At 32.0% G+C, this 26,415-nt stretch overlaps 1 long non-coding RNA gene across 3 annotated transcripts; it reads left to right on the top strand.

Moving 5' to 3' along the window:
* Window positions 1-758: 758 nt before the first annotated feature.
* On the top strand, window positions 759-25,657 carry LOC127711051 (uncharacterized). Of its 3 annotated transcripts, none has more exons than XR_007986452.1 (5): window positions 759-794; window positions 16,168-16,300; window positions 18,085-18,197; window positions 21,905-21,959; window positions 22,930-25,657. It is a non-coding gene; the product is annotated as an uncharacterized LOC127711051 (long non-coding RNA). The 3 variants fall into 3 exon arrangements; XR_007986453.1 differs by lacking the exon at window positions 759-794 and adding an exon at window positions 950-1,049; XR_007986454.1 differs by lacking the exon at window positions 759-794 and adding an exon at window positions 6,281-6,322.
* The last annotated feature ends 758 nt before the right edge of the window (window positions 25,658-26,415 follow it).

Below are 26,415 nucleotides of genomic sequence, written 5' to 3'. Positions count from 1 at the left end.
TTTGTTAATTTTGGGTAATATCCTTTTGGCGTGACTCGAAATTTATGCATCCCAACTTTGTGTTGTTGTGTTGTGGTAATTTCTTGTAATCTTGTCTTTCCTTTTTTGCTTATTTGTTTTGTCTATATGCCATTTAGTTTTTCTTTGTTGACATATATGTTGGTTTTTATAGTGATTAAGATTATAACACAATGTTGACTGATGTACCCCTATTTATGACATTTTTACCTATTATGTCTGTTTGTTTTGTTCACACATTGTTGTCAATATGATGGAATTTTATGCCAATTTCATACAAGTGAGAGGTTTAGCTAGCTATAGAACCAGGTTCAATACACCATTTTCTACATAAGGATATGCCTGTACCAAGTCAGGAATATGACAGTTGTTTTCCATTCGTTTGATGTGTTCGGTATATTTTTGTTATTTTACTTTTTACATGACTTGCTATTCTTTTAGGTCCATTTAAAGATAAATCTAACGTGACTCCGTATGCATACATGATTGACTTTCAGATGTTTAGGTTTGAGCGTTCCAGAAAGACGACTCAGACGCACAAAAATTAAAATGTGTATTGTAATTTATAATATTTTAACTGTTGATAAAACATTGTTTTTGTTTCTTTCATATGCCTACCTGGGTCGTGACCTAAACATATAAGACATGGACTTTAAACAAATTATTTTAGTTTGAAAATTTTCAATAAATCAATAGATAAATATCTCTGTCTTAAGGTAAATGTGATTGATGTTAACATTCCACAACAAAATAGAACGTATCATGACTGAGAAAAGGTAATTCAAATGAGTTAAACAAAATAATTCAAATAATTCAAATGATTTAAACAAAATGAAGCAATACTTGTCTGTAAATTTTGTGATGCTATATACATGATATAATAGATGAACCTAACATGCACAAGAATTAATCTTATTATCAGGTTAAATGATATCTTTTATCATAAAGGCGTACGAATATTGTTTATTACTAAAAGCCCATGTTCTGGATATTAGTAAGATCGGTGTGAAAGTAGCGATAAATTTTCAAAGGTAAGAATGTTTAAGATTAACATCTGAGGAAAAACTACGAAAAAAAAACCGATAATGTTGTGATAAATATAATAAAAAGTTATCTGATGTAAATAAGGCAGTCATTACCTACATATTGAGGTGCACAATATTTTACTTTTTACATAACCCCACTAGGAAACAACGAAATAATGTTGATTCAGCGAATGCCGAAATAGAACCAATGTGTCAATTTATTCCTGATTTTTTTCGTTTACTTAAAAACATTTAAAACGTACTCAAATAAATTGTTTTTACTCAACAGTAAAAGAATGAACATTAATTAGACAAGTAAATCAACCCCAACCATGTCAGAAAAATTTGTCAGCTGTCTCCGATATTTAATATTCTAAAACAAAAGAAAGAATCAAATTTTTTTTTTTCAGATTTTTTTTCTAAATAAGTCGTTGAAGTAGGCAACGGTCGTCTAAAAGCAAATGATAAACTTTAACAATTGATTTAATTATTGATAAATGGTTGGTTGACATGTACTTGATTTGACTTTTTAATTTTGATTAGAGCCTTATGGATGAGTTTTCTTTTTTGTAAAAGAAACGCGCGTCTGGCGTACAAATTATCAGCCTGGTTTCTTTGATGATTTTTTAGTATAATTATTTAAATAACAGAAGCATTTACCATGTATTGATTGTAACATAATTGATGCTTGTTCATCCCGATATTTAATGTGTATCAGAGTTTTATTAATATATTTTTAATGTCGAATAGTGGCATTAATAAAATTTACAAGTTTAGTGAGCTACCTGTAATTATCAGCAATGATTTAAAAATAAAACATGGAAATCTTTGACGTATTAATAATTATAATCAATATTTGTTACCATAGCTAGTTATTTATATTCCAACTTTATTTTTAGGCCACTCTTTTTTTTATCATACACATATCTGCATGTTGGATCATATTTCTGACCGCATTACTGTTTTAACATATTACAATGTAACAATAAGTTTGTCTTCCCGACATATTTGTGCTTACATTGTTAAGTCATATAAGTAATTTTTAAAGGTGTTTAATATGTCCATTACATATATTCGTACTTTAGTTAAATTATGTATTTGAATTGCAAAGTTCTGATTTTAAATGACAACTTACAAGAGGAAATTTATAAAATACACACTCGGCATATTAAAAAAATGTTTCTTCTCAGTCGCTGATATTATTTATTGTTTGAATGTATGTTTATGAGGCGGCTTAGGAGTCTGCTCTATTGAAGCAACCATCTGAATTCAAACGTATTATGTTTTTTTTTATTTCAAATGATTGATTCAGATGTATGTTATTGTTCTCTCATTCATCACATTTCTATGTACTTAATTTGATCAGATAATGGATATAAAGTGTCTCTTTTCCGTTTTTGGAAACCTACGAAAACAATTAAAAGTAATTTATCTGTACATTTTAGTACACTTTTCGTTTATTAGTTCTTTGTGAAACGGGTTCCAAGTCTGGCACAGCAGGTTGCTGTTCAAATGTACCAGCTATATCTTGTAGTTTTAATTTTGTTCAATCTGACCCTAATTTTCCTTGTAAGGTTTATTTTGTGATGAAATTATTCAGCAACATATTTTGTAAAATATTGAATATGCATGCATTTCTAAACGCGTTTAATTTTTACTAGAAAAATATGATTGTATGTAATGCGTTATTTATCTGGAGGTAAAATTAGAGTACATTTTTATGAAAAAAAAAATAGATTTTCTTTATTGTTTGTAATCTTACTCAATTTACTCAACACTTTTAATAGCCAATTAATGCCTATTTGTCAATTAAAGTAAAGAGCCAAATAAAATCTACACATTATAGGGTTATATCAAACCAAGACTACAGTAATTTGCCGCTGTTCAGATCTTATAAATCGATTAAGAAGATACAAATCAAGGTAACAAACAAAATACTAGTACTTAGGTTATCGCATAAACTGCTTACACAAAACTGCACCAACTTGGTTGTGAGGAAGACCGACTAAAATCCACACAACATAAATTTAACGGTCACCATCACGTACGAATTGGTTGACTGATACAACGAGTCAGTATCACAACTCACTAGCAAAATGTTTTCGCGGATTTAGATCTTCAGATACCTGTAAAGTCGTCCGATCAGATATTTTACCGACTGTGTCCTATTGCCGATTGTCACATTTTTACTGAGTGTAAGTTCGCATGGCGGGAGATGTATGCATAGCAGAAGACGTTCAAACCTATGATTGCTTTGGATAGAAACCGCAATTTTTATACGTGTGCATGCAAAACAAATTTCCTGGTAGAGGGGTCTAAATACAGCACAAACAACATTTTCCTAATGACCAAAAAAGTGAAAAAGTATATTTTAACAAAACGCATTTGACTAGCAGGTCGAACAACGGATGTTCTTGGCGATTGCAAATAAACGTACCACCAGATGTAACAAGATGGATCTTAACTATTAATCTAATACCAAACAGAAAGCAATAAACTTGCGGAAAAGATGTCTATATATATATATATACTAGGCAAAAAAAGAAACGTTTCATGTTTTATCTTTTATAACAAAAATTGATAACAATAAGTTAATAGAATAGTTAGTTTACATCATTTTGAAGAGAACAACAACAAGTTTTCTCTATTTGAAACAATATTGCACATTTTCGGACAGTTTTAACAGGACGAATTCAAAATTCAAGTTAACATGTCAATACCGTGTATGACCACCTCTTGCATTTATGACCGCCTGACACCTCCGTTGCATTGAATCAATTAGACGCTGAATAAAGTCTTGAGGGATGTTGTTCCATTCACTGAAAAGTTGTTCGAAGCTGGGCGAGCGTTTCCGGTGGATTTTGGCTATTTCTGAAACGTCGTCCAAGTTCGTCCCAAAGAAGTTCGATTAGCGATAAATATAGAGAAATTGCTGGCCATGGCAACTCACGAATGTGACTATTCTCAAAAAAAAGATCATCGAAATGTGTGCCATATGACAACGGGCGTTGTCCTGCTGAAAAACATGGTTAAAGCGATGACTTCGGAGAAACGGGAGAACAATTGGAGCCAGAAGTTCGTCCCTATACCTTGTTGCATTAAGGTTATCATCAATGATTTTGAGCTCGGTGCGTTCCTGGTAGGTTATTCCGCCCCATACCATAATTCTGCCACCACCAAACCGATCTGTTTCCTGTACGCACGCATCAGAAAATCGTTCTTTGCGCCTCCAGTAGACCCAGGCTTTGCTGTCGCTAAATTTCAAGTTGAATTTCGATTAATGGGTAAAAAGAACCTGTCTCCATTTTAGCCTATTCCATCGAATCCGTACCCGAGTATATTGAAGTCGCACCACCCTGTGATGATGCGTAAGGATAGGTCCCTTCAACGGACGACTTGCTCTTAGACAAACTTGACGCAATCGGTTACGAATTGTTTGGGCAGATTTTCTGTTGTTATTTCTTCCGTGGGTTTGTCGTGCTGTTTGTGACGAGTTTACAAACCGATTACTGAAATGAATAATGCGGATGTGCCTGATTTGACGTAACGTCGTTTCACGTGGCTTGCAACTACGGGGATGATCATTTGTCCTGACAGTATCTCTTAGACGAGTCTTAAGCCTTGCAATAGTCATTCTAGAGACATTAAAATGATTTGCAACCTGCATTTGTGTCATTCCTACTGTACTGCCAACATCCCAATAGCTCGTTCTCTCTCATTTTGGCGTAGACGGGGCATGGACTTACTTGCAACTTTTTCAATTTTTTTAATGCGATTTTTTGTTTACAAATAGTGTTCGACACAATTTAAAAACCAATGTAATGTTTCATATTTTGCCTAGTATATCTTTAAAAAACGTTTTTTTTTTCATAAAATAAGAAATGCAATCAAATAATCAGCATTGAAATTTTAATGATGATTAAATGTTACAATGATCATGATGATGTTTGGAATTTGAACTTGTACAAATGTTTTCACTGTTAAAAGTTTCATTCTAGCATGTTTTCATTGTTATTCTTTTATCTTATATAATCATGATAATATAGCTCTTACATTTATTTCGACAATGTAATTGTAATTAATTGAAAAGTAATTAATAACATTGGCAATGTAATTGTAATGTAATTTATTACATTTGAAATTCATTGTGATTTTGATGTAATTAATTACATTAAAAAATCAATGTAATTGAAATGTAATTAATTACCTTGGCATGTAATTGATCCCAGGTCTACTACCATGAGATGCTCTCTGACTAGTTATTGGTAGACCAAGCAAACATTGAACGCGGTATACAAATAATTCTTAATGATGAAAACAACGTCTGTTGATTTTACCAGAGTTCATACACATGGTACGCGGGAGGTTCAGCTGACCACGCTTTGGTTTTATTAAGGCGACAGTAGTTCACCGATGTTCTCTCAAATCGATTAAGAAAAGACAAATTAATGTAACAAACAAAAACTTAAAAATTTTCAGGAACTCCAAAAGGTGAGAGACAAAGTGCACCGAAAGGGAAAGCGTCTCCTGCTGTGCATGAATCTCCGCCATGCGGATTTACACTAAGTTAACAATCAGATATAGGACACCGTCGGTAAAATTTCAGAAATATATTTTTTGTAGCATCACTTAAGAGACATTTATCTGGTGCAGAAACATTGGTACCGTTAATGTTATTCTGAATTACTCAAACCTGTTGAGGACAGTAATCTGATTTCTGGAACTCAAAATGATGATATGGTCAGCAGCATATAGTTTGGTAGAAACGGTATTTGACTATACTGCATTGACTTCATCATACAGAATGTTTAGGAATCTTTTTGCGACAAAATCGTGAGAGTCTAAAATACTTCTCATTTTTGTCATAATGCAAATTAAATTCCCCGTAAATCAATTCAGAAATTATTGAGGAAGTAAGGTTTCAACTCCCTCAGATAAACTTGACCCTAGATGACTTTTTAGATCAATTTTTAATATAAAGCGCCTAACGCTATCCGTATTGATATATTCCTGGCTTTCAAATGTTAAGGTTTGAGCGTGTCAGAAAAGTGACTCGAACGGAAGAATTTCATAACGTGTATTTTCATTTACAATATTTTAATTGTTGAAAAACAGTTTTGATTTTATTATATACCTACCCGGGTCGTTATCTAAAAATAAAAGTTATGGACTTTAAAAAAACTATTTTAATGTGAAAAGTTTCAATAAATAAATAAATAAATTAACTCTTTTGTGGAATTTTAAGAAGATCGGTGTTGAAGAATTGATTGGTTTTGAAGGTAAGGTATATGATTAATATAATAAAAAGTTTTTTGAGACATTGAATCATTACCTACATTTCAATATTTTACTTGTTCACAACCACACTAGGAAACAACGAAATTCTGTTGTACAGGGGTACAGTGTATGTTGGAGGACAACAAATGTTTTCATTTTGAACCGACATCTCTCCATTACTTAAGAACATTTGAATATGTCATAATCGATATTGTTTTACTAAACATTAAAAATGTGAATATACAGTCGACAAGTTACGTAAATCATGAATCAAACCCCATCCATGTTAGAAATTTTAATTTATCTCCTCCATCCTTGATTACAGCTGTCTTGGATATTCCATATTCTTAAAAAAAAGAATGAAATAAAGTTTCAAGAATTGTTTTCTAAATGATCATCTAGTGGAGAACGATCGTTTGACTGTCCCTCTAGTATCTTTCGTCCCTCTTTTAAAGCAAATACATTCTACTATGGTTTTATCAAGAACCCTCTAAGACTGCACTAACTATTGTTTTATTTTTTTGTAATGAATCCTAAATCAATGATGTGATTTTTGGTCTTTTTACAAGCGTCGCCAAAGTCACACTCAGGTCTAACAACTGCTCAACTTAGGCTGTTCGTTTGTCCGTCCGTCCGTAAGACCTTGGGTAGAAAACTTTCGAAGAAACTTTTCTTCGGTTTTATGAAATGAATTGATTTAATATTTGGTCTGCCGCTTTATAATGTTGAGTTGTAGAGAGAAAGGCCATTTGTATATCCGCAGTGCATATACTTACTGTTTGCCGATCGTATGAAATTTTCAACACTCATTTTATAATGAAAATTTTCGTCACTCTTTTCTTAGCTATTATCAAGGCGAACTGTTTAATATTTGGTCTGCAATTTGATGATATTGAGTTGCAGCGAATAAGAATTTTGTACATCAGCCGTGCATTCACTTCTTGTTAGCGGATAGTCTAAATTTTACAATACTCATTATACTAGGAAAATCTTCGTCAAACTTTTCTTGGCTCGTATTGAAGGAAATGATTTTTCTTTTGTCTGCAGCTTGAGTATGTTCAGTTGTAACGAGTAATCAATATCAACATCTACCATGCAGCCACTTCGTGTTTGCTGTTATTTTGAAAGTTTCCAACACTCATTTTTACATTTGTTTTTGACTTGAATAAAAGGGAATGATCAGTTATGCTTCATTATACATGTTACCTAAATCAATTGCTTGTAGCGACGCTGGTCCAGACCCGGTATTGGTCTTGTTCAAAAACAGGTCGATGCCACTGTTGGTGGACGTTTCGTCCCAGAAGGTATCACAAGTAGTAGTCAGCACTTTTTTGCGAATATGAATATCATTGATATGTTAATTTTCTGTACATATACTTATGCAAACTGTTTTATTCCCATCGAGCGTCACTGACGAGTCATATGTAGACAAAAAGCGCCATTGGCGTACACAATTAAAGGCCAGGTATCTTTGAGGAGTTTTTACCTTTCTTACATTTTTTATTAATATTAACAACCAAGTTGTAATGAATCGAAAAAATCTACAAAATACGCCGCAACTGCGGTACTGACATGATTCATATCGTACCATTCTTAAATTCTCCGTGGATAAATTTGAAATAATTATGAAACTAAGGTTCCAAATCCTTCAGGCAAAGTTGAACTAAGATAAATTTGTCTACTGTTTATAAATCACGATAGCTCTTTACGTGTTACGGTTCTTATACATCCTTCTTTTCACTTTTTTGTGTTCTGGGCTTCATTGATACAGGTAAATCCAGAAATCAGGCGCATTAAAACTATAAAGTTTTATTTTAATTATCACGAGTATCCACGTGCTTAAAAAACCGCATTCCGAACATAAATTTGATTGCCGTCATGCAGAATTCACCTTCTTAATTTAGCAGTTTTCATAATTGTGTAAAAGGAGGCAATGCCTCTACAGGAGGATTCTCAAGTAAAAGTTCAGTTGGATATCCTTATCACATATTCACGTGTAATGCTAGAAAATGAAGAACTTCCTCAATTCTATCTTCACTGTATGCTGTTTTGTCAGCAGTAAACTGGAGAGCTTTTTCGTTCTCCTGTTCCTGTGCAATTATTTGAAAAACTTGATAAGTCTAATTCGGTATGTAACATTTGGGGAAAAGGGGACGGGATTGTAGTTACGGCTATTGGAACATATTCGTTGTCATCTGTGAAACAGATATTACATAACGGTCAACCAACTCGTTAGGGCGTCCGTAAAATTTACGAAGGGAACTCTTGTTTAAATAGTTTCTTTGTGAGCAGCTACCCTCGTAATATATATATATATATATGAGGGAAGAACAAAAAATTTACCGATCTAACATTGTTGGGCTGATGTTTAGACGAGTTGTATATATATATATACATATTTATAAGTAAGATCCATTTATTACATCGGTGATCCGTTTATTTGGCAATCGCCAATGGCAGTCGGCAGGGTGTAAGAACATTTGTTGTTCGACCTGTTAGTCGAATTCGTTTTGTTAAAATATACTTTTTCACTTTTTTGATCTTTTGGAAAATGTTGTTTGTGCTGTATTTAGACCCCTCTAACAAGAAATTTATTTTGCATGCACACGTATAAAAATTGCGGTTTTTATCCAACGCAATCATAGGTTTGAACGTTGTTTTCAATTTAGACTTCTTTATATTTTTTCGTTTGGGCTTGTATTATATTTGCCTTCGGGTTTATATGATCCGTTCATCCTATTTTGACTCCTCAAAATTCAAGAGTCTATCCTAAATTGAGGTAAATTGTATGGCTTTCCAAATACCGTTTCGATTCCTAACATCACTGAAGAGACATTAATTGTCGAAATCCGGATATGGTGTACAAAAACCTTTGCACCTTTTGTTTGCGGTATACCATCATTTCCGCAAGTTTATTGTTTTCTGTTTAGTATTAAATTTATAATTAAGATCCATTTATTACATCGGTGATCCGTTTATTTGGCAATCGCCAATGGCAGTCAGCAGGGTTTAAGAACATTTGTTGTTCGACCTGTTAGTCGAATGCGTTTTGTTAAAATATACTTTTTCACTTTTTTGATCTTTTGGAAAATGTTGTTTGTGCTGTATTTAGACCCCTCTAACAAGAAATTTGTTTTGCATGCACACGTATAAAAATTGCGGTTTTTATCCAACGCAATCATAGGTTTGAACGTTGTTTTCAATTTAGACTTGTTTATATATACATATATATATATATGTCTACCCTCGTAATATATATATAGCTTAGATTGGTACTTGACATCTTTTTGTCTTTTGTCATTTTCTTTGTTGTTTTTGTGTTTCGTGTTGTTCTAATGAGTCAACCATTTTCCATGTGATTTGTTAGTCCTGTATGTTTTTTTTTAAATTTTAGCTCATTTATATGTTTCGGAGTTTAGTGTGAAGTCCATTTTTTACTGAACTAGTACACATTTTTGTTTAGGGGCCAGCTGAAGCAAGCCTCAAGGTGCGGTATTTTCTCGCTGTGTTGAAGACCCATTGGTGGCCTCAGGCTGTTTTCTGCACTTTGGTCGGGTTGTTGTCTCTTTGACACATTCCCCGTTTCCATTCTCAATTTTACTATATAATTAAAAAAAAAGGTCAATTCATATATTTTTAGCATTTCACAATGTCGTTGCTTTTCTCTGACTTCTAATGACGTCTTTCAACTAAATCTGTTTTTATCAAGATTGATATTTTATTCTTAGAAAACACAATATTTATTCAATAGTTGTTATTTACTATGAACAAGCTTTTAGTAACAGCTTAGATTGGTACTTGACATCTTTTTTATCTTTTGTCATTTTGTTTGTTGTTTTTGTGTTTCGTGTAGTTCTAATGAGTCAAGCATTTTCAAAGTGATTTAAATAGTTTGTTCTTATGTTATGCTGTTAAACCATGCCCGGGTTCCGGAAAGGTTTATTATAACCAAATTATATTGTTGTTTTTTGTCTCTTTGTTATTTCTTTGTGCAATAACGATTTTTGCTGTTGTTTTCAGCTGAGAGAATATTATTTGACAATGTTGCAAAGGCAAGTTGAAAGAAAACAACACAACCCTTTTTTAACATAAGTAAATAATTTCTCAGATTATCGGAAATTTAGATTTCTTTTCAGTTTCATTTATTTTGATACTTTTCCGCAAAAGAATATAACGGAACTTCAAACAAACAAAAATATGCTAGCTTTTTCTTTTTAATTTTAAAGCCTATGAATGAACTGTACATTCTATAATTTAAAGAATTAAGTCAGCGGGGCTCAGTTAATTGCTACATGAAACTATTTTTAGTTTTTGTTTTTGTTTTTGTCTTGCTTTTGTTTTTAAAGAGGTCCATCAAACGAACTAAATGTGTTCTAGGAAAAAATGATTTAAGCATGTTGACGTAAAAGAGGGGCGGAATTTACTAGAGATATTTTCAAACTTGTTGAGGACAAACTGACAACGCCATGGCAAAAAACCGATAAACTACCAAAAGACAAACAACAATATACAAAACACATCACAGAGAACTAAAGACTGTGCCTCACAAAAAAGCGAAAGTGTTCACAGGTACTCCGAAATGGTAAGACGATCCTGTTTTACATGTGGTACCCAACGTGTTGCTCATGTCAGTACATATCATAAAATTAGTTTCTAAACTCTTCTTGTTTTGAACAGAGTGGGGTTTAACAAATGATTTATACCTTCCAAAAACAAGACATTTGTATCGACTGTTTTTTATCCAATATTGGGTCATATTGAACCCTATTTTGCAGGAATAATGTTTGAAACAAGGGTGTCTATGAAATAGTCAATTATTTATCATAATTTTTTTTATTTCTTCGCCTCTGGAGCTGCAAGGCGAAATCTGTTCATACTTTGTATAATTGATAATTTGGAAGAACCTCCATAAACATATTTCATTTGGTACTGATTGTGTGACATACATGGTGGGTACTGTGGCACATATGTTTCCCTTGAAGCCTATGCAAAATCACATTTAAATTCTCTTCTCTGGAACCAGATGGCTAATATTTATCAACAAGTATACATCCACCCGCCAGATTAAGCAGTGTACAGTAATGTCCCTCTTTCACAAATCTTGTGTAAACAACTCTTTTGTTTTATTCGGGTGGAATTTAGTCATATTTTAGATTTTGACTTGCCACCAATGAACTTGATAATTTTATGGCTATTTTTTGGTCGTTTTCCACTTTTACAAGACTCTTGCCTCTTTTCTGATGTTGCCTAATGTGGAACATAATACATGTTTTGTGTAGACAACCTATTTGTCGTCTTTGATAAAAAAAAATATTTTGCATGATAGATCGCCAGAATAGGAATGATATTGAAATCGTCTACAAAAATTCTTATTTCATATAAATAAATCAGTGTACTATATTCATTCCGAATGAACCCTAGTTTTAAACCGAAATTTTAATTGTTAAGTTACACAATATGATAAAAACCAAACTACTGAATTGTTTATTATTGCAAAGACAAGTCAATATACTATGTTTGTGATATACGTCTGACCATCAATTACAAAATACTGACAAAGCTAAGACTTCTGTGTCTTGCATAAAACTACCATCACACTTAATTGGCAATATTTCTTATTATGATATAAAGTTGTGCATATGAATCTAGAAAACCAATGCAATTTCAAAGAATTGTTTTGTTACATCCTACATGACATATTGTTTACACCTGTCCATCCGTCCCATTGAGCGTAAATAATGTGTTTGAGCAACTTGTACAGTTTTTTGCTGACATCCATATCGTTTTTAACATAATCTGATTCATATGCATTTTTGGTAACTCTAGATCTTACCCAGCTGAGTGATATAGAATTACTTCAGCCTCTTGTTTTATATTATTGCACGTCTGATTCACGGCGCACTTATTGAAAGTAGGTTCAAAGTTACTTTCGGAATTTTTGGTCCTCAATGCTCATCATCTTCATACTTTATTTGGCCTTTTTAATTATTTTGATTTGAGCGTCACTGACGAGTCTTTTGAAGAAGAGGCGCACGTCTGGCGTTCGGGGTATAAGTTTATGCAAGATCATTGTATTGCTTATTGACACGCTGCCAGTAAATTGGAAAAGTGTTTCGTGGAACAATTGGCGAATATAACGTCATTTGTCAGGACACTTATGTAATTTAGGTATTAAGTATAGTAAGGGGAAGATCTAGGTTTCCATTTTTAATGCTTACTCTGACTCTAACCCGGTATTTGATTGGGTTGTATTGCTCACTGTTTAGTTCTAGTTTTCTGTGTTTTATGTTGTATTTTGTGGGCAACTAACTGTTTGTATTATATGGAAAGATGGCTCTGTCGATTTAAAAAAAAATATTTTTGAATATCCGGGTCTTCGTCATAAGTTAGCGTCGACGGAGTATAAATAAGGTTACCAGGTGAATTGTCAATACTTGATTACTTAATCATTTTATCACGCCATCAATATCTAATTCCAATATCAACTTATTTTCATAACAACATCGAATGAGACTTACCATCTAACTTACCGTGATCAACATGGTGGGTGCCTTGTTTTGATAATACGCGTGAATTGGGTTCAAAATTATAAGCCTAATATCTTTGATGAGTTTTTTTAAACTTTGTATTACAATTGACCTTTCAACTGATTCGATTCGAGCGCCACTGATTAGTATGATGAAGACCAAATACGCCTCTGGCGTATAAAATTATAAGCCTGGTATCTTTTTTTTTTTTTTTTTTTTGCCTTTACAGATACATTTGCTTTTTAGAATCTCAAATATAAATATTTTTGGCTATCAAACTTTTGGTTTCGATCTTACTTATTTAGAGTTATTTAAGAAATACATGTAGCACAGAAAGTATATCATTCGTATTTATCTTCAAAATGATCAGTATTGTTGATAGTGAAATGGAGGTCTCGACGGTACCATCGCTTTTCTTCTTTGGAATTACCAGGATTCAAACTTGTTAATACATTTTTGTTGTAATTCCCAGTTAAAATGTTATGTAACCAATTGTTATTTTTATAACAGTAATTTTACAACTCTCTCTCTTAAAGGATCATTTTGATCTCGATTTGACTCATGCAGATTACTAGTATTCTACAAAACGTGTTGTGTGCACTGAAATCATATCAAACATGTTTTAAAGTTGTTTTTCCAGTTCAGAAATTTTGTCGACAATGTGACCTTATATAATGTGAGCAGCCGGATTATATATAAATTTGGGGAATGGCACATGTATAATTGACGGTTTTAGACTTTAATTCGTTGATATTGAGATCTTGCAACAAGTGTAGTATTCTTTAAAGTAGTAAATAATAGCATTGGAACCTTTGTTGGAAGAGAAATTTTCAGAAAGTAGCATCATGTGTCATCTTCAACAATTATGGCATGTCTGAAAAATCTGGATGGGCTTTGTTCGAAATGATAGCTGAAAGTTTAATTAGAATTCGGATATTGATCATCGAGGTTTTTTAAAAACATTATGTGTGCATTGAATTATCGTATAAAGATAAAGTTCGGGATAATACGATGTTCATCCAAAGCCTTCTTTATATGTGCAAATTTGTCATTTACTGACACATCCTGAAGCGTACATATATGATCATGGTCAATTATTATGACTGTGTTAATGGCCAAAACAAGAGTAAAACATACATCACATTTATTGGGCTACAGAAGAATATATACAGTCATCAAATTTTGCAATACAAACATAAGGTGTTATAGTTCCTTGTTCTCGAATCCAGTATTATATTGGTTTTGATTAGGGTTTCGATGATCGAACTTACTGTGAAGGTATTTTTATTCCTGGGTATCAATTTTCGTGGTTTGAGTTACATGTTCGTGGGCTCTTAAATTCGTGGATTTCAGTTTTCTGAAAAAAATCGAGTGAAGAATTTAAAGTTATCGGAAACGAAGATTCTTGAAAATAATCATTCTGTTTTATAATAATTTGTGGGACATTGCAAAATAAGGTGTTCATTTTCACTTACTTGTTCGTCTTTCTTCTGTATACTGACAATATTCATCAATTTTTCAATAAAACAATTGCTTCGGAAATAAGCTGATTCATCTATGTTTACAAATTGTCTCGAATGAAGTAAATTGCAACGTAAACATTTTAATTGTTCCACACGTGTAATCAGAAGGTGTTAATAAGGCCATAAACATGTCACTTAAAGAAAATGATTACATTTAAAAAAAAATGCTACAAATGTACTTACAATTAAAGATTTAATTCTTATGAAATAAAAAAGAAAACCCATTATGAAATAATTAATTTGTTTTGTCGTATGGGAATTATGAGTAGATAAAATGAACACTTTATCATCGCAAATCATCACCGGAAATCTGATTTTCATCATCAAAATTAAATTTTCATGAAAAGGTTAAAAGTCGTACAGTTTAGGTTTTTTTGTATATTAAATGGGTATAATCCTGTCTGAATTTGTATATATAGTTCTTAGTGGGTTTGCTGATATTCGATGTATTCTTAATACATAGTAGATTGTGTGCCCGTATCCATGTAGTCAAACCTAGTTCGCTATAAAACCAGGGTTTACCCACCATTTTCTACATAAAGAAATGCCTGTACCAAGTCAGGAATATGACAGTTATTTTCCATTCGTTAGAAGTGTTTGAACTTTTGATTTTGCCATTTTATAAAGCACTTTCCGTTTTGAATTTCCATTGGCGTTCGGTATATTTGTTATTTTACTTTCTACATGGGAATCTTTCCATGTCTTGATTTGGAGAACAGTTGATATATGTCGTCGGGCACTTAAATTCGTGGATAAAGCCATCCACCAAAACCAAACAAGTTGGTACCCCAAGAACATGAAGAATAAAAGTACTTTCACAGTACATAAAAAAAACTGGATGATTGAAATGCTGATAAATAATGTAACCAATACCTGATATATACCTGCGGATCCGTTTATTTAGCTTGTGATTCGTTTTCGACACTTATATTAACCTATAAAAGGTAACACTCTAGCCTGAAAACGATATTGGCTAATTCACAAAAAAGGTAAGCATTGCTGATGACACAGTAAATGGTTCGTTGATTTACCGTGGAAATGAGCATTTGCTATCAAAATATTACAGGTTTTACAGTTTTTGATTTTGTACATGTATTTTGAACGAATATCATGCTGTTGTGAGTCTCCTAAACCGTTAATATCAAGTAGCTGAACAGAACATATTAGCGTGCGAAGATGAAATCATTTTAGGAAGGATGATGATCTGAATGAGAAAAATTTTGGATGTGAAATGCCTGTGTGTCGTATCTTTACCCCTATTTTTTTCAATACACCGCCATTTCATTGATGACGCCTTTTAATGATAAGAGTAAGTATTCTAGCTGATCTTCGTGATTTCATTGTACATCAGCATTGACATTGAGCAAGTAGTACTAAACAAATTAAGTTTTCATGGGGGCTATAACAAAAGATATTAACATGATCTAACGATAAAAGACGAAATGTATAAGATTTATAAAAGCCAACAGTAGTTAGCAAATGCTCAAATCACTTGGAATATATCAACAAAGGGAAAAACCTGAAGAACCCAAAAAAGAACTAATGTAATTAGACTGGGAGTGTCGTCAGAGTAGGGTCTTCTCTTATGCATGCATCACTCGCAATGCAAACCTAGATTCAGTAAAACAATGTCACCATTAGAAAACGACACAAGAGATAAATTTTCAGATTATACTGCTTATTCGGTGTTATGAAACATTAAACAAAAGAGACAAAAGGCATATTCTGTAAAAAAAAATCACAATTCGGCATCATACTAGTTGTACCCTTTTTGATTTCTAATAATCTATATTTCAGTTCTTGTGTTTAATGGTAACGTACAATACAGACATCTAAAGTAATCAACAAAAAAAACAAAGGATAAATAGGTTGAAAGAGATTATTTCTTGTCTGCATGGTTTACACATATTAAATATGCAAGAAACTGCAGGTATGGATAGTTAGGAAATAATATTTAGGTTTTTAGAGTGACTTAGACAAACTATTTTTGTAGTAGATATGATCATGACAATGTTAACTCACATATTTCTAATTTAGTTTCAAAGAACACATTGAAAAAATTTAATGTTGTACACACATGATAACTTGCTTAAACATAAATAAAATGTTCTGGAAAATTGTTGTGAAAACATCTTAATTTGACTATTTTTTTTCTTCTATGCGTTCTCGTGCGACAGATTGTTTCTTTTAATTTTTTTTCAATATTTTCCCTATGATATGTATATATAGAGCTACCTCCAGTATATGATGAATTTAAAACTTTTTCAGGATTAAATATTGATTGAGAATAATTCTCACTTGTCTGAGTTGTATCCCTTTTATCACATTGAGTAGGAATTTTATGCGACGGTCATATAAGTGAGAGGTTTAGCTAGCTATAAAACCAGATTTAATCCACCATTTCCTACATAAGGAAATGCCTGTACCAAGTCAGGAATATGACAGTTGTTTTTCATTCGTTTGATGTGTTTGAGCTTTTGATTTTGCAATTTGATAAGGGACTTTCCGATTTGAATTTTCCTTGGAGTTCGGTATTTTTGTTAATTGACTTTTTAGTGTCGCGATTTTCAATAGGATACAAGTTAAGTAACGGAAATCCCAATTAATTCAATCCATTTAACGGAAATACAAAACTATTAAATATATCAATACATAGACTGTACTAAAAAAGGTAATAATCAGGGCTATAGTAATAAGTAATTATATGACACAGCAACCTTTTTCTTGAATTACAGCAGAACAAGTAATTAAAGGAGAAGTCAGAAATGAATTACTTCTATGTCATTGTGTCTCTGGTGGAGAGTTGTCTCATTGGCAATCATACCACATCTTCTCATCTTCTTATTTTTATCAGTTGGGAACTGAATGTCAGTTATCATTTTAATTTATTTAGTAGCTCTCCTTTTTAGATATTTTGTTAGAAGCTTTATCCTTGTGATGTTTTTAGACTTTGTATGATTTGATCCTGATTTTCTTTGAAAGAAAAATATGAAAATATAATAAATTTACCTTAAATGCTATGTTGACCGTCAACACTCCAAACCTAAATGTCATGAGAAAACAATTAGCAAATATATTCAGGTCATTTCACAATTAGCTAGATCTTCCTATATTTCAATAAGATCATAACAAAATTATTCTATCAATATATAACACAAAAATGTAAACAAAAATGCCCAGAAGCCCGGACGTTAGCCTTACTTCTATAAAGGTACTGAAAAAAACTTTCATTACTTCATGGTCTGTTTTAGAATAAAATACGTTTATAAATAGTTTTATGTCAACCAAACGAGCTTTTAAAACATATTTAGAGAATTTGCTAGCTTAGAATGAGTTTTGATTGAATATTTGAAATAAGGTCAGTAAATTCTCTAGAAAATCGACTCGAGATTTATACTTCTGTATTAATTTAAAGGTGTAGATGATCATTTATAATTATGATATAAAAGATATAGCATTCAAAGTTTTAAAATTATTTGTGAATATGCATACATGTATTTATATATATACATTTTGGTATGAATTTTATATTGGAGTGTCTTTCCAAATCTGGTGGAAAGCAAATTATAATTCTGATTTTTATATCATCAAATTAATGATGAAGAAAAAAGCGATATGTTTAATTTGCATTACTTTAAATCAGAAAGACTTGCTTGTTCAACTAAACGAGGTGTATTTTTTTCTTATTATAACTTTCTCTACACCGTTTTACAGCAAATGCATCGAAAACTGTAGTTTCGTGTGACATTAAAGAAAATGAAATGTGGGATCCTGGAGCAGGCCATTTTGCCCGATGCAGGAATAGACACCAGAAAATGAACAATAAGGTACGAAATGAAAGTTTATCCATTTTATTTCGGTTTTCTGAGTAATGCGACATTCTCTGGTGGTCTGTTATCTATTTCTTGCATGAAGTTATATTTCCTGTACCACACTGCACGGATTGTGATACGGAAAAGTGATACCAAAAATGCATTAATTTGGTTGTCTTATCCGGCATTATGAAACGATATTGCAACATTTCCATCGGCTATTTGTTTGGTCATTAATGACTTTCGTAGATCAAAACGATGTACATTTCCTAAATGGCAATGGAGATATATTATTTTTCAAAAATATACAATAATTGTGTTTCAATTTGGCAACGCATCGTCATTGGCTGGCTGTAATGTAATATTGTACTGATATGTATGTGTTGTATATATACAGGTTGCACTATAACAAACATATACAAAACACAAACACTTTTCATCTGATAATCTTATATTTGTCCAATTTTATTACATTCTGAAGGTACAAAAAGTTTTAAAATGTCTAATTTTAAAATTTGACGACGGAAAACGACATATGACGTCATACTGAGAATGTTAACCTTAAATGAGAGAAGTGTCACAACTACTGAGAGGTATCAACTCTCTTTATTTAATTTTATTTGTAATAATAAACTCGCCCAGGGCTCGTGTAACATTATAATGAAATTAAATAACTCGAGTTGATAACAAGCGATACCAAATTCTCACTCGTTATGAAATCTATGATTATCATAAAGTAACTCCTTAACTGAAAAATAGATCAAACAATAATAATAATAATAATAATAATAGTCATACCCAAGTTGATGGTTTCACACCAAAACCTTTGAAACAGACATTCTATTCGTTAATACCTTTTCGGAAAAATCCAATATGGGTTTATTGACTCCCTCCTTCTCACACACTGCCGAGTGGGTAGGGAAATACAAAAAGCTTCGTCTGTCCTCATGTGTATAAAAATGGCATCCCAAGTCTTGTTAGCGCATAAAGAGGCTGCTTGAACATTACAAGGATAATAATTTTGTAGTAATTCTGAAACAGGAAAGATAAGACATATGACTACACTTCGGAGAAAGTCTGTCTGGTTTGATGGATAATGATTTTAAAAAAGTATTGTTTAAACACTTACTTGTTAATGAATAATCCTATTTCAAAAAGTACAAATGTCATGCAGACTGCAGGATATAGATTCGTTTTCACCATTCACGTGTAATACACATTAGACGAATGATTTGAGGAAAATCTCATTTTTCGGTTAAACAGCAATTAAGATAATTTAATTGGTATTGCATAAACGGTAATTAAGTGAAACGTGTTTGAGTTTAGATCATTATCGCACAAGGTCAACAAGTATAAGGATTTTCAAAAAGATATTACAATAAATATATTGAAAAATAAGTCGTTAAGGAAGAAAATTAAGTTCTATTATTTTGTTTGGGAAAGTACCTTTTCTAATGTCGGGAATGAATTGTTGAGTTTTTAGGAATACTACACCTGTTTCATATGTACTTTAAGGAAAACCTCCGAGCTTGTTCTCTCAAATCCATATGTAGGGAATGCTGATTTTAGGTATTTCTCAAATACAGCAGGCACACTCAACACCAGATACCAAATACATTAAAAGTTTGTATACAATTAAGCTGAAAGGGGAAAAAATGGAACGTTGGTCTGAAATCAAATTTGCTACAGGGTTTACAACTTAAGTTTTAAAACAATTAATAAATTTTTAAAGCTTAAATAATATTTAAAAAAAAATAATATTGTAATGATGCCCATTTCCGAATCACTGGCTTCTTGATACCGTTGGGGACTTACGCCCAACCAGCAGACATCCCGGCCCAAGCAATGGTAGTAAAGCAGACGTATGCTTTTAATTACATTGCATAAGACGTGTGTTTCTAAAGATCTATTCTATGTGTTACCGATGACGGATAAATTCCGGATGGCTATCCTTCGCTCTAGTTTGTTTATTTCTGTCTTCGAGTACAGACATAACATTATTACGAGCTTTAAGTAGAAAATCAAAAGAGTAATGTTTTAAGTCAATGAGATGTATTAATACATATCACATAGTTACGCTTAACCGTTATCATTCATCTCTAAAGTTGTCATTCAGTTAACAGACACATTGAACATAGCTTAAATGTTCAGGAAAATTGTTGTGAAAACATTTGAATTCACTTATTATTTATCCCTTAATACATACCCGGGCGACAGACGTAATCTTTAAATCTAATGATTATCATATGAGATGTATATCAAGAGCTACCTACCTACATGTACCATACACGATGAATTTCACTATTTCAGGACAAAACATTTATTGAGAATACATTTCAGTAGATGTTTCCCTTTAAAAACATAATTGACCTTGTGATCCAAATTACTAGTATTCAAAAGCTTTTATCAATTGGATAACAGTTAAACAACGAAATCCTAATAAATTCCATTCATATAACGGAAATTCTAAACTGTTGAATATGCCATTACACTGACTGTAATAAACAAAAAGTATCTCATAGGTAACAAGTATTATATAATGATTAAATGATATGACCAACAACCTTTTTCTTAATTTACAAGTATGTCCCAGGTTAGGGGAGGGTTGGCGCCTTCAAACGAGTTTAACCCCGCCACATTTTGTATGTGCCTGTCCCAAGTCAGGAGCCTGTAATTCAGTGGTTGTCGTTTGTTGTTGTGTAACATGTTTTTTTTTTTTTTTCGTTCATTATTTTGTACATAAATGAGGCCGTTAGTTTTCTCGTTTGAATTGTTTTACATTTGTCATTTCGGGTTCTTTTATAGATGACTATGCGGTATGGGCTTTGTTCATTGTTGAAGGCCATACTGTGACCTATAGTTGTTAACTTCTGTGTCATTTGGTCTCTTGTGGAGAGTTGTTTCATTGGCAATCATACCACATCTTCTTTTTATGTTTAATTTTTAATTAAACATCAGTTTTATCAGAAGTTAGTTTAAAAAATAATCCTTCTATAAACATCAAAATTAAGATATGATCCCTATGATCATATAATTATATGGTTCCCTAAAAAGTCGTCTTTATGCGCCGAAAGTTTATCAATGTTCTCCATGGAAAATAAATGGAAAAGAATGTCGCCAAGTCATTTAATATGTTCTTTCATCCTATTGTAAAAATAGTTGAAAACGAAAGAAATCTGACAGAAAGTCCATGATTCCTATTTCAAAACAAGTCTGAATATTGAGGATATTCTCAAATCACATTTCGGAAATAATTTAAACATTAAAAATGGGTTAGTAATGCGCCTTTTCAGGGTTTAAAACAAACTCCAAGTACTTGCAACGCGTTTTCTGTTCATTACAGTCGACAAAGTAGCCAACAGTGTGGTAGTTACTACACACGAAACTGTAAATTAGTCTACATTCAAAGTCGTGCGTTCTACAAAGAGTCAAATAGTAAAGAACCATGTCATTAATACAACTTAGCGTACGGCCTCCTCTGATATTGAAGGTCCCTACTATGTGTTGTCTACTGTATCTCTTTTATGACTATCAATTATTTGTAAATTTGTACTGGACAAACGCCTCCTCACAATGATTGTTGACTATTATCTAGATGTTCTATTTATTCAAAATGCAACAATAACTATTCAACCTATATCAGTGAAGATCAGTTAAAATAATCCTAGGCGGTCGTAAAATTAGATATAGAGTATTTATCCTAGAATTTTGCTCTCTTTCAGGAAAGACAGACATGCAAAGCAAGTTTTGCCATCAGAAACTTAAAACATGTACAAGGTATTATTTTTAAATCAGAATTGGAATTAAAATATGTTTGGTACAAAGAATAATAAATGAAGGATAAATAAATGAGTAAATTACAATGGCAGCAATATCAATATATCCGAAGACTATATAATACTGAACTTGAAGTACTCTTCTGAAATAATTCTCCTCGTAAAACAGAAATAAACAAATCCATGACTGTCATAGTTTTGAAAACCGCACAGGCACAATAATATGTTGTACAGTATACAAATACACGAAGTCATATGTTCAAAATAATTCACAAAATGATGATGATCTCAAAATGAATATTCACATTTTGTGTTTAAGAAATGATTCATGCTAGTCATTATAGATTTGTTGTAAATTTACCCATTTTCGAATTTTGTTCCGAACGTAAGCGAGGGATAAAATTAACGAATATAACGGTCAAGGCCATGTGAAATTGACAACTTCATTTGAACTTTGGTGGATAGTTGTCTCATTGGCAATCATACAAAATCTCCTTATTTTTATAAAAACTCTATGACTAGAATTAGTTATTTCGATTCCCCCCTCCTTTAAGATAAACGAAAAATGTCCCACAAATCTAAAACTTACATGAACTATTTCTTAAATAACCTCAAGGAAAAATGTGTTGAATCCTTATTATTACATTGGTCCCAGTCAGATAAAAACCGATAATTTCACACGTGCGATACTATAGATGTATCTGAAATTTTATCAGGATGTTGTTTACAAGGCGAAAGCAGCACATCATATTGGAATTACTATTAACACTGGTACATATTTGAAAGTGTTATGAAGTGACTTTCATTCGTTTCTTAAGTGTAGATATTGTTCTTGAATTTGTTACCCCCTTCACCCCCCAAATTAATAGCTGCTGAAAACAAACATATTGCACTACAGTATAAAATATTTGATATAATAAGTAATATAGATATAATTTCGCATATGTAAATATATATGTATATACTTTTAGATTACTTAATGGGTGTCATAATGGCAGATGAGAAACTACAAAAGATACAATGTCATTTATATAATTGGTTATCACACGAAAATGCTGATTCATGCATGACGTATTTCTTCAGCATTCCAACGAAGATGAGAAGAAAATCCGGAGGCGTTGCTTGTGCGGTTGCTTGTCAGATGCTTGTTCACTAGGTTGGTATTTTTGGTTTGGCATTTCGCGATCGCGAAAGTCAAATTAAAAATACTTTGCCATACATATGTGAACTTTGTAATGCATCTCAAAGAATAGATCAGAGATGTTCAAAAACTTCCTTTCAAAGAAATCCTAAATTGAAATATGTAATTTTGATTTACAACATATATTTGCATCAACTGCCTATTGAACTTTATGAACATTTCAATTCTTTTTATTCTTATAAGGACATTGCATTTGTTCCAAAATACTCGGAAGATGTTTTGTGTACCGGTAACAAATTATTGATTATTAACGAATATTGCAAACGGATATGTTGTCGAGGAAACCAGGTAGTGATTGTTCTAAAGCACGGCAGTAGAATTTACTGTTATGGTAACTTTCTAGTCTTTTGTGGTATAAATTGTATTCAAACAGTACTGGAAAATAATTTTATTCAAACTACTGTCTTATTTCAGTCCTCCAGAAATAGACGGCTGAATAGCTTACAATTTAAAAGGGAGTGGATGAAAATCTTATGATCACAAAACTAGGTTGTAACAAATGTACGAACGAAATTACCTATGCATCAAACATTCAAATAAATGTTCAAGCTGTCCGTTTAAATGGCGAGCAGTCCGTTTGGTACAACCCAGTTTAAAATGGTTATACATATATAACCAGCACATGATGTGGACTATGGTCGTCAAATGTATATCCTAATAAAAGTAAAAATTGTAAAAAAAAAATCGTTCTTTATAATATGTTTAATGATGATACAGACTTTATACAGATAAAATATATGTGAATGAAAATAAAAATTATCAAAAAAAAAATTATAAAAAAAAGAAAAAAAGAAAAAAAAAAAAGAAAATAGAAAATACATCAAATTTCATCGTTTACCTGAACAATATTTTGATTTGGGGAAGTCATTTAAAGTGTACCCTGTGAAAATCTTACCTAAAAGGTCAAATAATCCATTTCATAAACAACAAAAAAAGAATAAAATAATTATTAGGACTATATCGGCGTTCTGTTTTCTACTGTCGTAGGCAACTGTCAAGAAACCCCTCGAGCGACCTCTCGAAAGGCCAATGTATTTTGCTTTTGGATTTTTTGTAAGGGTTTGTCATTTATTTGGCATTTTCCGTCGCAGACAGCCAAATCATTAATACTGGTACAGCGAAGAGGATACTTCGAATATCAAAGAATTGTTGCACGGATTGTTCATAAAGATTGCAAATAAGAACATGCATTTATCGAACGGATACGATTTTTTTTTTATAAATTTATAAAAATAATTAACTAATGAAAAAAATAAAATATGTTTAGTCACAAAAACATTAAAAAGAAAAATGTTAAAACGAAGAAGACAGAAAGAACGGAGATTTTGTGGGACACTATTTATTATTATCCTTTAAAGAGAATTAGTCATAATTAAGAACACATAAATATTGAAGCAAAACTATATGCTTCAGTTCAAATAAACCAAGATCTGTTTATGTTATATAGGGGCCGGATGAGACATTTCGCTTTTTAGCCTGTAATATTATAAAGTGTAAGCGCGAAGGCACAAATCGCAAGAAAAAAAAAACAAACTGAAAACGCGAGAAAGCTTTAACAGTAAAATCTGTGCAAGTGGAATGACAACAGTTTTTTTTATATTTTTAGTGTTAGTTCGAATATATTTATTGGGACATCACCATGATTACTGAAGTCCTTTTTTTTTTATCTAAAATATTAAGATTGTAAGATTGAAATGGCTATTCTATTGTTTTGTAAATATTAAGATTGTGAGCTTGATATGGCCAATATGTGTTCTTTGTAAGTTTTACGAATGTGAGATTGATATGGCCATCCTGTGTACTTTAAGATTGTGTGGTCATTTGTTTATTAAGATTGTAAGATTGATATAGCCATAACCATTTTGTTTTTATTTAGATATTAAGATTGTAAGATTATTATAGCCATTATGTGTACTTGTAAATATTAATGTTGTTAAATTGATAGTACCATTGTGTGTTCAATTGAGTATTTAGATTTTAATATTGAATTTGTCATAATGTACCTTTAAAGAAAATGCAATATATTGTTATAAGACTATGAAAAAAAAAGAAAAAAAATGTTGAATAAATATTGAGAGATAACTGTTGAGTCAATACGTCAAATGATCTCAAATGTTAATTTTATGAGATCAGGGCAATTATTTTCGCCCTTGTCAACTGTATTTTATTATGAAGAACTTATAAACCCCGAAATCTGCCACAAAGAACCCAACCTAGCAAAAAGCAATCTGTTAGACTGGGAATTGAATGAAACTGAAAATGTTCATCACCGGACTTCGGCAAGTCTCGGGGGGAGGGGGCAATTACAATGTACTGAGTTGTTGGGAGGAGCCACTTGAATCACTATTTCAAGCTTCATAATATATGATGAGGGCAATTAAAAATTTGGATTATATAATGAATATATTGGATAATGACAAGGTTGCTGATTATATCAAAGGTATCTGAAATTACTGAATCTGGTGTTTGTATATATTAAAGACGTGATTAAACCCATAGTCGTATACGTATGCATCAGATATTTGTCGAATCTATTTTAACTTGATGAAATAGCGTAATATAGCTATATATATATATATATTTGCAAAAAATAAATCGCATGCATTTTAGATAATTACATGATGAGGATGGGGTACTGGTTGTCTCAGCCTCGGCTGCTGAATCCTACCACAAAAGGATTAATGAGCAAGTTGTTCTAAAACACTTTTTAATTATGGAAAGACATAAACGTCTCACCATTTGATTTTAAATTATTGAATTCTGAGAAAATGAGCAATTAACTCCATGATTGTAACTTTTGAATATATTGCTTTCGCATCGGTTTAAACTATCGCGCAAGCTCTCTTTGCTGGTACAATGGTTTGGTCAGCAGAGTTCATACAACACGAACGAATCGATGATGATGAACCATAATTTTAGACTTTTTTTGTATTTCCTACCAGCAATACAGATCAGGGAAAAAGACTGCCATGCATTCTCTGTCTTTTCTTTTAGTCTTGCAAACACTCTCCTGCCTACTTAAATTGTCGGTCGTTTAAGAAACAAAATCTAAGAAGACTTGGAATGGCAAATTATTTGTTTTAGGGAGTTATGCAACTTGGGAATCTAAATGATATAGTTCTCATCAGAATTCAATAAAATGTATGTCAAAGGATCGATCACCTATATCTGGAACTCATTTGCAAAGCTGAGTAAATCAATTATTTTTAGAAAGTAAACCGCTGTAGAAGTTACAATCAACTCCAATTTTAATTGA

The sequence above is a fragment of the Mytilus californianus genome, unplaced genomic scaffold (assembly GCF_021869535.1).
Source record: "Mytilus californianus isolate M0D057914Y unplaced genomic scaffold, xbMytCali1.0.p SCAF_8, whole genome shotgun sequence".
Lineage (NCBI taxonomy): Eukaryota > Metazoa > Mollusca > Bivalvia > Mytilida > Mytilidae > Mytilus > Mytilus californianus.
The sequence above is the reverse complement of the archived record's forward strand: the minus strand, read 5'-3'. Positions and strand labels throughout refer to the sequence as shown.